Source organism: Lutra lutra, chromosome 3 (genome assembly GCF_902655055.1).
Source record: "Lutra lutra chromosome 3, mLutLut1.2, whole genome shotgun sequence".
NCBI classification, from domain to species: Eukaryota; Metazoa; Chordata; class Mammalia; order Carnivora; family Mustelidae; genus Lutra; species Lutra lutra.
Window position 1 is genome coordinate 56,851,717 of NC_062280.1, and position 12,680 is coordinate 56,864,396.

The following is a 12,680-nucleotide window of genomic DNA, read 5'->3' on the forward strand; positions in this document are numbered from 1 at the left end:
AAGCAGGGGGAGTGGCAGGCAGAGGGAGAGGGAAAAGCAGGCTCCCCACTGAGCAAGGAGCCTGATGTGGGGCTCAATCCCAGGACCCTGGGATCATGACCTGAGCCAAAGGCAGAGGCTTTAACCAACTGAGCCACCCAGGCGCCCCTGATCTTCACTAGTTCTTCAACCTTAAACAAACTACTTAGCCTTTCTGATTCTTGTCAGATGGGCATAATGACACCAGACCCTCCCACCCCCAGTTTAACCTTCCCAGTGGCACACTAGGAAGAAGACAAAAGGGACACTGAGATTTGTAATAAGCCATTTCAAGAGTAGTGAGAGCATGGTAATACCAGGATGACGGTTCTAGAAGCCGCCAGAGCTATAGCAGCAGGAGAACGATTAGAGATGGTATAACATGATTCTAGAATAGGAGTTAAGGGAAAAGCTGAAGATTGGGGCCAGATGGAAGTGGGGAGTAAATGGGAGAGGATGATAAGGGAAATGGGAAGCTGGGATGGTGGCACTGATAGATTTGCCTCTCCCAGGGGCGGCAGGAGGGCCAACCACCCACAGAAAAGAAGAAGAGAAGGATGCCATTCTCTCCCTCTAAGTTGAAAGGTGTATTGCAAGGGAAGAGAGACCGCTCAAAGGGAAACCGCTGTGCAGTCTGGAGCCCAGCATGGATTTTGGTCCACAGTTACAGTCACTCAAACCACCACATCATAGAAAGTAAGAAGTTTGATGAGGACTTCAGATCTGAAAGGAATTGAAATTATCTCAGAGAATGTGTAAGAGGAGGGGCACTTGGGTGGCTCAGTCATTAAGCTTCTGCCTTCAGCTCAGGTCATGATCCCAGGGTCTTGGGATCAAGCCCCACATCGGGCTCCCTGCTTGATGGGGGCTTCACCCTCTCCCACTCCCCCCTGCTTGTGTTCCCTCTCTTGTTGTGTCTCTCTCTGTCAGATAAATAAATAAGATCTTAAAAAAGAGAGAGAGAGAATATATAAGAGGAAAAGGGCCAGGCCACTAAAAGCACTTTGTGGTGATATGGCTGCCTATGTAGAAAGCCAAAGGGGCTATTCCCTCTCCCTCCCTCTCAAGCCCTACGTGGATGTGCTGTGGCTCCACTCAGTTAGAAGCCCCTGGGATACGTTCACAGGCCCAGCAAAAGCTATGACAGTGACGGAGGCCGGTGTCAGAAAGTGCGAGGCTGGGGATTGTCGGGCAGCCGACAATCTTTTCAATTCTTCAGCTCTTTTCAATTCAGTTCAAGCCACTCTGTGTTAGGCACTGGGACACAAAGGTGAGTAAGAAGTTGCCCCTGCCTTCCACGAAATTCTAGACCAAAGGAAAATAGGCATGCCAGCAAATCCATACGGAAAGAGAGCTTAGAAATGGCTTGGCGGGGGGCCATGCTGGGGAGGAGGTCACGTACAGTAAAAAAAAAAAAATGTGTTGGCTATGGAGATCACTAACCCACATACAGATCTTTAATAAACAGTCTCGGGACGCCTGGGTGGCTCAGTTGGTTGGACGACTGCCTTCAGCTCAGGTCATGATCCTGGGAGTCCCAGGATCGAGTCCCGCATCGGGCTCCCAGCTCCTTGGGGAGTCTGCTTCTCTCTCTGACCTTCTCCTCGCTCATGCTCTCCCTCATTGTCTCTCTCTCAAATAAATAAATAAAATCTTAAAAAAAATAATAATAATAAACAGTCTTTAGTTAAGGATTTTATTATGGAGATTTGCATGGAGAAACATGCAAAAGTTGAGTGAATATTATACTGAACCCTCATGTACTTGTCACAGAGCTTCAACAATGTGGCCAGTCTTGTTGAATCTAGAGCATCCAGCCCTCAACTTCTCCCTCTATCCCTCTCCTTCTGGATTCTTTTAGAGCAAATCCCAAGCATAATTTCATGTAGAAATACTTCAGTATGTTACCTCCAAGAGATTAACACTCATGTGTACACACACACACCCTCTCTCTCTGTAAACTAAATTCTACAAATATTGTGACGCAAAAGGGAGTTTTATGTAAACAATCCAAGAATCTTTCACAATAAAAGCAAGACTGGCATTGTTATGCGCAGAGCCACAAGAGCCAGAAACAAGTACACACGTGTGTGCACATATGCACACACAGCTGGGCCAGTAGTGCCCACACAAACAACTGCTGTAAAGTTGGAGAAGGCGGTGAGGGATGGAACTTCAGAAGGGGAGGTAGAAAATGCAGATCGTTTTCAGGTTGAAGATAAGAAACGGGTAAACAAAGTTGGTGGGAGCAAATGAGTAAACAAGAGGCACAGGCAGAAACCACCAGGGAAAATTAGTCCTCGATAAGGAAAAGAATATAGAAAACACAGAAAAATAGCTACTTCTGAAGTTACTCAAAGGAATAATGGGGTGACAGGCTTGCGTTAGATGGAATCCAAGTCTGAGGAGGATATGGCTGGTTTTGGGTGCCTATTGTGTTTTCAAGTGAGTGTCTGGATGTCACTGGAGTGACCATCCCCTTCAAACAGATCAGATGAGTTCAAGCCCCCATCTTCCCCCACATGGATGCTCAAAGCCCTCCCACCATGTCTGTGAATCTCCAGGGGGTTATTATGGTCACCTCTGACTTCCAGTGAATTTGTTGTCCCTAAGTCCCGCCATCCTGATCTCATCTTGGGATTCAGCCCTTTTCCATAATTTTCCCAAAAGCCTACTGCAGAGGGTGATTAGCTTACCAAAGATTTAGCAGAGTTTATATCACAGGAACCAGAAAACCTGCAGTAGAATATTAGATTTCCCAGATTTTATGTGTACGACCTTCTATTACTTCCCACTCCCTCCAGCCCACGATTTTGTTCATTGCTCATTGTACCCCTGGCAAGCTTCTATTCCTCCCACCATCTTGCTGATGGCTTCCCCCCTCCCACCCCCCGTTCCTCACTCTCCTACTCTTCCCTTCCTCCTGATTTCTGTTCAGTTCCACGTCAACAATTAGTACTTCTCATGTTGCCCTGATTCCTGGAAAACACATCCTGTGGGAGTCACCTTATCCCCAAATAATCGCCCTGCTCCCACCAAGTCTCACATCAACTGTCAGGATGTCAACGTTTTCATCCAAATATGAAGGAATGGCTGAGTAATCAATTAATTCATTAGAAAGACTGAAGTGACTGAGAACTTGAGCCAAGAAAAATGAGCCAAAGGAAAAAGTGGAGAACTTCCAAAGGAAATGTTGAAGGACTGAAAAAAAAAAAAAAAAAAACCACATGAAATTAGGGTGAACAGAGCTTCAGCTAAAAATATAGAATCCACGTAGAATTTTGAACCTGCTTTTGCATACAGTATTTCATGAACTCTTCACAAGAATCACAAGATGGGTAGATGTCATTATCCCATTTTGCAGATGACAAACATGAGCCTCAGGGAAGTTAAGAGATTCCAAGGTTTTGTAGTTTAAGTGGAGGAATTTCTCTGGGAATCTCTTAATCCCAAACTATAGCTGTCTCTGTGACCCCATGAGAACACAGGCTGGAACTAACGCTTAGGAGTCTCCAAACAGAGAGGATCTGGATGTAATTCTGACTTTAAAAATAGAGCTGCATTTGGAGAGAGAAATCTGTGTGAACAGACTGGTTTAGGACTAATCAAATCCCTCAATAGGGGAAGAGCCATTCAAGTTCAGATTTTCAGGTTTTTGTTTAAAAGACACAATGTGGAAGTTTGAAAGATCATAGAAGCAAACCAGGTTGGGAGAAAATAATTTATAGATATGAACCCCCAAAAGAAAAAAAGAAAACCAAAAAAAAAAAAAAAGAGAGAGAGAGAGAGAGAGAAAGAGAAAATGTCCACAGTCTTTAGTTAAGGACTGGACGCCTCCCTTGTGCACAGTGAAGGCATGAGGCTGGAGGAGATGCCCACGATGCATCTTGGGAAAGGAGCCAGGGAAGTGGATAAACAACAGTGAAACACATAACAGAGATGTGAATGTTTTCTACAAGGGCTTTTCAAATCAAGCTAAATAATTGCAAGAGCAGTGGCCTGAGCCTGAGTCCTGGCCTCTCATCTTACTCCCTGAACAGCAGAACTTCACCACCCACTCCCCCTTCTCCTCCAACTATCAGTCCCTGGGTTCCATGCAGTCACTCAGCCACCAGGTCTGGCTGGCCAGCGTCTATGCAGGCGCCCAAGGGCTGAAGCTCCCAGATCTCTCCATATCCCTCTCCACCAGCTTCTAGGGGCCTGGCCACCAGGATAGCTAGAGGTCTGGCAGGCATAGGGGGCATCCAGGTAAGAAGGAGATCATGCAAGACCTGAATGACTGCCTGGCCTCCTACTTGGAGATAGTGAGGAGCCTAGAGGCTGATAATCAGAGACTGGAGATCAAAGTCTGGAAACACTTAGAGAAGGTCAGAGACTGGGGGCATTACTTCAAGACCACCAAAAGCTAAGGGCTCAGATCTTTGCAAATTCTGTGGCCAATGCCACAGACAGTGACGACTTCAGAGTCAACTCTGAGATGGAGCTGACCATTCACCAGTCTGTGAATGACATCCATAGACTCTGCAAGGTCACTGATGACACCAGTGTCACTTGGCTGCAGCTGGAGACAGAGGTCGAGGCCCTCAAGGAGGAGGTGCTCTTCATGTAGAACCATGAGGAGGAAGTAAAGGGTCTACAAAACCAAATTGCCAACTCTGGGTTGATGGTGGAGTTGGATGCCCCAAACCTCTGGACCTCAAGATCACAGCAGACATTGGGCCCAGTATGATGAGCTGCCTCAGAAGAAGCAAGAGGAGCTGGACAAGTACTGGTCCTGGCAGACTGAAGACAGCACCACGGTGGTCACCTCGAAGACCGCTGAGATAGGAGCAGCTGAGATGACCCTCACGGAGCTGAAACATGCGGCCCAGTCAACCTGGACTTGATGAGAAAACTGAAGGCCAGCTTGGAGAACAGCCTGTGGGAGTTGGGGGCCCTCTACACGATGTAGATGGAGCAGCTCAATGGGTCCTGCCGCACATGGAGTCAGAGCTGTCCCAGACCCGGGAATAGGCACAGTGCCAGACCCAGGAGTACCAGGCCCTGCTGAAAATCAAGGTCAGGCTGGACACTGAGATCACCACCCACCATTGCTTGCTGGCAGACGGGGAGGGTTTCTGTCTTGCTGTTACTCTGGACAGCAACAACTCCTTGCAAACCATCCAGAAGGCCGGCACAGCAACGTGGTACCTGAGACCAATGACACTAAAATTCTGAGACATTGAGGCAGCAGAAACAGGGTACCCTTTGGGGAGCAGGAAGTCAATAAAAAGTTCAGAGGTAGATAAATAGATAAATAGATAGATAGATGATAGACAGATGCAAAAGCATGTTTTGAACAACCTGTAGGCCCAGTTCATGAACAGGCATACCACAGGCCTCAGGCCCACATTTGCTCTGGTAGTTTTCAACCCTGCGGGGCTCGATCATACCACGGTTATAATTACCAAAGACCTGTGAGACAAGAAAAGAGGAAGATGGCACATAAATGTTCCTCATGGACAAGTTTCAGGATAGTTTGGGGAAAAAAGGCAAGTGAATTGAGTCACCATAGAGTTGCTAAAATCAAGAAACTGTCCAAATTAGCCAGGACCATATCGATTAAAACAGCAATTTATTATAAATAAAATTACCAGGTCAGTGATACAGGTCCAGAAAACTTTTTTTTTTTTTTTTAGGGTCCATCAATTACTCAAGTTTAAATGTCATTAAAGGATATTTCCTGCCAATGCTAACCATTTGAATTTCGTAGGACTCAGAGTCTTATAAGCAAAAATGCCAGAGATTGGGGCACCTGGGTGGCTCAATCGGTTAAGTGTTTGCCTTCAGCTCAGGTCATGATCCCAGGGTCCTGGGATTGAGCCCCATATCGGGCTCTCTTCCCTGCTCAGCGGGGAGCCTGCTTCTCCATTTCCTTCTGCCTACCACTCCCACTCTGTGCTCTCTCTCTCTCTTTCTGTCAAATAAATAAAATCTTTTTAAAAATGCCAGAGATCATAAAGCGCAGAGTGAAAAATTTTATTATTTCTATTCATGCGATGTCAGAGATTGAAATTAATTTCTTAAAATGTAGGGAATTAGGTAAAAAAGTGAAGAACTGAAGTTATGCTCCCCTTTAAAGATTTCAGAATGATGGAACTTTTTTTCAATGACATAGAGAGAGCTGTCTCAAGGAATATAGCTAAAGGCCTCCAAGAATAAAATAGATCTTACCTCAGAAGCATTTAAGGGAGAGCACAGACAGATAAAAACCAAGGTGAAGACACTGGGGCCAAAACAGTGACATCAAAGAACAGATGAAGCAGAACGGGGGTGTTAAGAGCAGAACCAGGTCATAAAAGAACAAAAACACTCCCTTCAAAAATCAAAGGTCTATGAAAAGAGAGAGGATTGTTGCGAGTTGAAAATGGGTAGAATACGGTACCCAAAGAGAGCCTGAGATAATAGAAGGGTTTAACCAGACCTATCAAGTGCAAGGAAAGATTGAGCCATGCACTTGGCCATGGCTGCTGAAGATACGAGTGGCCCCACAGCGGACCTGGTGGGTCAAGTGGTCCTCAGTGAGCCGGATCTGGAAGCAAGGAAGCCCTCCTGGCTCAGGCAGCCATGCAGTCCAGCTCCCCCACGCCTTTAAGAACTGAGCAAAGTGCTATTTTCAATGGCAGACACTTAAGGGGAAGGTGAACTGAGCCCGACAGGGAAACAAGGAGCTTGTGGTACTTTACAAAGAAAAGAGGACATTGAGGACAAGTTGCCACTATCTTTAGAAGCGCGGAGCAGGGGACTTTTGTAGGAAATTTTCCACACCATAACAGAATGCTCAACAAAGTGGAAAAAGAAAGCCCAGACTGGTGGAAAATCACAAAACATGCCAGGGGGCTTAGAGGGGATAAATGACAATGGGGAAGAAGTGGGAGAGGAGAGATGATGCTGGGGTCACAGAAGACTTGGGCAGATGATGGATGGTCTCTGCTGTGTCTCAGAATTGAGGGATATGAGAGCAGGGCCTGCAGTGGGGGTGCGGGGACAGGAGTCAGCAACCCGGAGAAGTCAGCTGGAGCTCGGATGCGAGGATGATGAGGAACAGCTCGCTCTGGGCAGAGCCCGGCTTCAGTTTCCACAGGCAGTAGCAGTCTGGCAGTTGCGGAAAGCTTATGTCGGGGCTGACAAAATAAAATACAAGGTCATAAAAAAGAAAAACCGGGGAAATCTGATACTGTTGACAGGATGGACTGACGAAGAGGCTAGGCCCATGAGGATTTTTACTTCCAGGTTTGGCAGGTGTAGAATAGTAGCTATCTTGTTTTGAGAATTTACTCGTACCAAGGACCTTCTGTTCTTTTTTTTTTTATAATTTTTTTTAAAATATTTTATTTATTTATTTGACAGAGATCACAAGTAGGCAGAGAGACAGACAAGGGAGGCGGGTGTAGCAGGTTCCCTGTTGAGCAGGGAGCCCGATGCAGGGCTCGATCCCAGGACCGTGGGATCATGACCTGAGCCGAAGGCAGAGGTTTTAACCCACTGAGCCACCCAGGTGCCCCAAGGACCTTCTGTTCTATCTAACCACTAATCTTTACAGCAACCCGTTTTATAGAGCCAGATTAATTGTTTGGAGAGGTTAAGCCCCAATCACCCCTGGATCTATATTCTTTTCCTTTGATGTGGACATTTTTCCCTCGTCTTTTTCCAAGGTATACATTACAACATTATTCATATTAAAAAACAACAAATGTCCAAGTAATTCCACTGTTAGGTATCTACCCAAGAAATAAACATGTGTCCACACAAAAAGTTGCATACCAATGTTCATAGCAGCATTATCTCTAATCACAAAAAATTGAAAACAACCCAAATGGCTACCAATGGATGAATGAGTGAACAAGATGTAGTATATCTATACACGGGGATATTATTTGTCAAATGAGGTATGAGAGCCTCCTATAGCATGGACGGATCCTGAGTACTTCGTGCTATGAGAAAGAAGCCAGTCACAAAGGACCAAATATTGTAAAATTCCACTTATATGAAAAGTCCAGAATAGGCAAATATATAGACACAAAAAGTAGATTAGGGGTCGCCTGGGGCTGGGGGAAAGGGGGAAGCAGAAGTTTGGTGGTGGCAGCTAAAGGCTATGGGGTTTCTTTTTGGAGTGATGAAGATATTCCAAAATTGATTGCACTTTTGCTTGCACACCTCTGAAAATACTAAAAGCCATTGAATTATACACTTAAGTAGGTGAATTATATGATATATACATTACCTCTAAAAAACTGTTCCTAGGGCGCCTGGGTGATGGCGCTGGTTAAGCATCTGAGTTTTGGTTTTGGCTCAGGTTATGATCTCAGGATCATGAGATCGAGCCCTGTGTTGGGCTCCTCGCTCAGCACGGAGTCTGATTGAGATTCTCTCTCCCCTCAACCCCTCCCACTTGTGCACTCTCTCTCTCTCTAAAATAAATAAATAAATCTTTTTTTTTTTTTTTTTAAAGCTATTACCAAAAAAATAAAGCAAAAACACAACCAGAAAACTTGGTTTTGAATCCTCGGTCATGTGTCATGACACACCTAAAGAAAGTAATAAAGGTGGCACTGTTTTTACATTCCAGCTCCATCCCGTGGCCCCATCCTCAGGCTCACTGTCCACAGTACTGGTGCCTGGCTCTGCCCCCAGCCTCAGACTAGACAAGGCAGCTGAAAGGCTATTCTTGGGGCTTGGTCAGGAGCTAGAAGAAGTAACAAGTGCCAGTATCTCATGGGAGAAGGGTGTTATTATCATTCCCCTTGAAGGGAAAAGGAAATATTTAGTAAGATCGTATCATTTACAAAAGAGCGCTAGTATGTTGCAGAAGTAGGGTGTGAACCCAGACTGTCTGATGTCTCCGCAGGGACTGTGAACTGCAAGCTTCCAGAGACCAGGTGGGTCCTAAGAGTAGGACACCACATTCTTGTTCACACTGTTAGTGGGACTGTAAATTGTAGCACACTTTCAGGGGAACAGTTTGGCAGGAGGCATCAAACAGCAAAAATAGAGGCACACGTTTTGATCCAGCAACCCCACATTCAGAAATTTATGCTACAGAAACCATCAAACAGTGGTACCTGGGTGGCTCAGTGGGTAAGCCTCAGTCTTCAGCTCAGGTCGTGATCTCAGGGTCCTGGGATTGAGCCCCTCATCGGGCTCTCTGCTCAGCATGGAGCCTGCTCCCCCCTCCCTTCTGCCTGGCCCTCTACCTACTCCTGATCTCTCTCTCTCTCTCTCTCTCTTTGTCAAATAAATAAATAAAATCTTAAAAATAAAAAAGAAATTATCAAAAAAATGAACAGAGATATATACTAACAGAAGGATTTTCATCAAGGTGTTGTATACACAGTAATAGGCCAAAAAATTTTTTTTAAAGAATTTATTTATTTATTTGACAGAGAGAGAGATCACAAGCTTAATCCACTGAGCTACCCAAGCACCCACCCCACAAAAAAATTTTTTTAAGAAAAATCCATGTTTCCATCCACAAAGGATGGAAACAAACAAAACCTAGATCTTGGGTTGCAAAATATTATTTCTAAATAGTCTGAAATAGCTGTAGGGACTCCAGGTCTTCAACTTAGGCTGAGGGGCAAGGCTAGCCTGCCTTCCTTCGTTGGACCTCTCGGGCTTACCCGCTCATCCATATTTCTCCTTTCTCCAACAGGAGCAAGCTTAGTAACGAAGTCAGAGACAAAAAATGCAAAGTCAGAGACAAAAAATGCAGGCCCAGAACCTGACCACATTTACCACGGTTACAGATGGAAACAAACAATTGGATTCGAAATAGGTAATATTTATATTTTTAAAATTCCTTTTGGGGTGCCTGAGTGGCTCAGTGGGTTAAATAAAGCCTTTGCCTTCAGCTCAGGTCATGATCCCAGGATCCTAGGATCAAGCCCCTTGGGCTCTCTGTTCAGCAGGGAGCCTGCTTCTCCCTCTCTCTCTGCCTGCCTCTCTGCCTACTTGTGATCTCTTTCTGTTAATAAATAAATAAAATCTTCAAAAAAAAATTCCTTTTAAACAATGTAAAATTGAGGAATCTTCTTCCATGCCTGTTACTGAGCTATAATGAGAGCATGTAGAATTTTTAAAATTTGGGACACTGGGGAAGCTTCAGGCTTTTAGAAATGAATAGCTTGATTTATACCAACAAGAGAAGGAAAAACTGGGCGCCTGGGTGGCTCAGTGGGTTAAGCCGCTGCCTTCGGCTCAGGTCATGATCTCAGGGTCCTGGGATCGAGCCCCGCATCGGGCTCTCTGCTCAGCAGGGAGCCTGCTTCCTCCTCTCTCTCTGACTGCCTCTCTGCCTGCTTGTGATCTCTCTCTGTCAAATAAATAAATAAAATCTTTAAAAAAAAAAAAAAGGAGAAGGAAAAACTGATCTTCTGAGACTGACTGGGAATCTATGGGAAGTGTTTGATGAGCTCCTCATCTGTAACAGTAGATGGCCCGAAGTCCATTTTGTACAATGTGAAAGTTAAGATGGGTCTTAGGTTTAGGAGACATCTGTTTCCACAAGAAGACTCTCTGGTTCACATCATATCATTGCCAATTCAGGAACCTGGTCACCATATTAGAGTCTATAGAAATACATGTGGAGGGGCACCTGGGTGGCTCAGCGGGTTAAGCCTCTGCCTTCGGCTCAGGTCATGATCCCATGTCCTGGAATCGAGCCCCACATCCCCCTCTCTCTCTGCCTGCCTCTCTGCCTACTTGTGATCTCTGTTCGTCAAATAAATTAATAAAATCTTAAAAAAAAAAAAGAAATACATGTGGAAATATTTAGAAGTAGAGGATCATGAACTTCAGATGGTTCAGACACAAAATTAGAAGTAGATCATAGCTAGAGTACATTCATATGCGATTCAATGCTAATAATAAATTTAACTGGTAAAGGACACACAGATCTCCCTTGTGCTCTTTTTATTTTTGTAATTTTTTAAAAATCTGATATTATTTCTAAATCAAGTGTTAAAAGTAAAAGAAGACTTTAGGCCAGAAACTAAAACTACACTATTGCTTCTCAAATGGTAACATATTATCTTGGCAATATTACTGGCCTATGTCTGATATTACTTTATTTTTTTGCAATTATTTTAAATAGAGTATATGTTTATATGATTGAAAAATCTGACCACTGGGGCACCTGGGTGGCTCAATCAATTGGGCATCTGCCTTTGGCTCAGGTCATGGTCTTGGGGCCTTGGGATGGAGCCCCACATCAGCACCTCATCCAGTGGGAAGGCTGCTTCTCCCTCTCTTGGCTGCTCTCCCCACAGTCCTACTCTCTCTCCCAAATAAATACATAAAATCTTTTTTAAAAAATCTGAACACTATGAGAAGGTAGATACGGAGAAATGTCACTCCTGCCCCATCCCCATCCACTTAGCTACCTCACATCTGCAGATAACTACATTTATTAGCTTCTGATTTATCTTTCCAGTGATTATTTATGCTGAAATATATTATTCCTCCCTTCCTTACAGAAAATGGGCTGTGCTGTACACATCATTCTGTGCTTTGCTTTCGTCACCTAGCAGTATATCATGTCGATCTCTCCATTCTATCGCTTTAGGATATTATCTTTGTTTATAAAGAAAGAGCTATAATAGCTGCTTCATTTATTTACACAGAATGTGTGCTCAACCCTAGGACTTGGCTGTGGGTTAAAGCATATGTGCTTTGCATTTACCTTTCACGGCCGACTCAAAAAGTCAGCTTCTGGGCTTGTCAAAGGTCAAATCCAAAATACCAAGACATTTTCTTAAATATTCTGACCAGTTTTGAACATCAAGGAACAATAAAATTTCAAATATGTTTCTTGAAAGAACACTGAAAAGATGGGCTGACCACAGAGTGTACTTACATTTTCATTGTTCCTTTTTTAAATGCCTCACTCTGGGAATTTTCAGACAATGTTAGTTTTGTGTTCTTGCTTTTTGCTCTATGTGGCTATAGCCCAGAACTGTCAGAAGAGATTAAGTTTTTATAAAAGAGAACTTTCTAAAGTTTTGGAATATTATGAGCAAATGAAATACTTTTTTTCTGCCCATAGTGCAATTCAGCTCAGTTCAACAGACATTTACTAGGTAGTATAAACTACCGAGCTTTATTGAAAAGATGGCTAAGACACTGGTCCTGGCTTCAAGATGCATACAAAGAATGTCCCCTTCATGTGGACACGGCTGTGCTGTAGCAGACACACACAAAATACTGCAGGAGAACAGAGGAAGGACACAGAGCCCTGCCTCATTAGAGAAAATGAGCTTAGTTGTAAAGACAGGTTAATGCTGAGCAGAGAAAGGGCTGGGGCAGCAGAGGGGCAGGTCATTAAGCTTCATGAAGACACAAAAGTAGCCAATAGAGATGGGGAAATGGCAAACGGCTCAATGTCACTAGAGTTCAAGGTGTTAACAGACATGGCTAGCAAGCGGAGGGCCGTGTATGGTCTGTGCCAGAGCTGGGGCTTGACGCTGGGCATTGGTTAAAGGATGGAGTTTGGGCGGATTTGCCTTTTAGAAAGCTCATCTTAGCTTTGGCCTGGAAGGTGGATTTGAGGAGGGGATCAATCCAATCTATAGGGATGGAGAAGAGGGGGCATATTTGAAAAAAACACTACAGGACTTGCTGACTAA

The 12,680-nt window shown here is 44.4% G+C and overlaps 2 pseudogenes; both read left to right on the plus strand.

The window, feature by feature from the left end:
- The first annotated feature begins 339 nt into the window (after positions 1–339).
- Positions 340–5,243, plus strand: LOC125095538 (keratin, type I cytoskeletal 18-like; annotated as a pseudogene).
- Positions 5,244–6,508: 1,265 nt separating this feature from the next.
- LOC125095539 (tetraspanin-17-like) overlaps positions 6,509–12,680 on the plus strand; it is a 59,125-nt pseudogene continuing 52,953 nt past the window's right edge.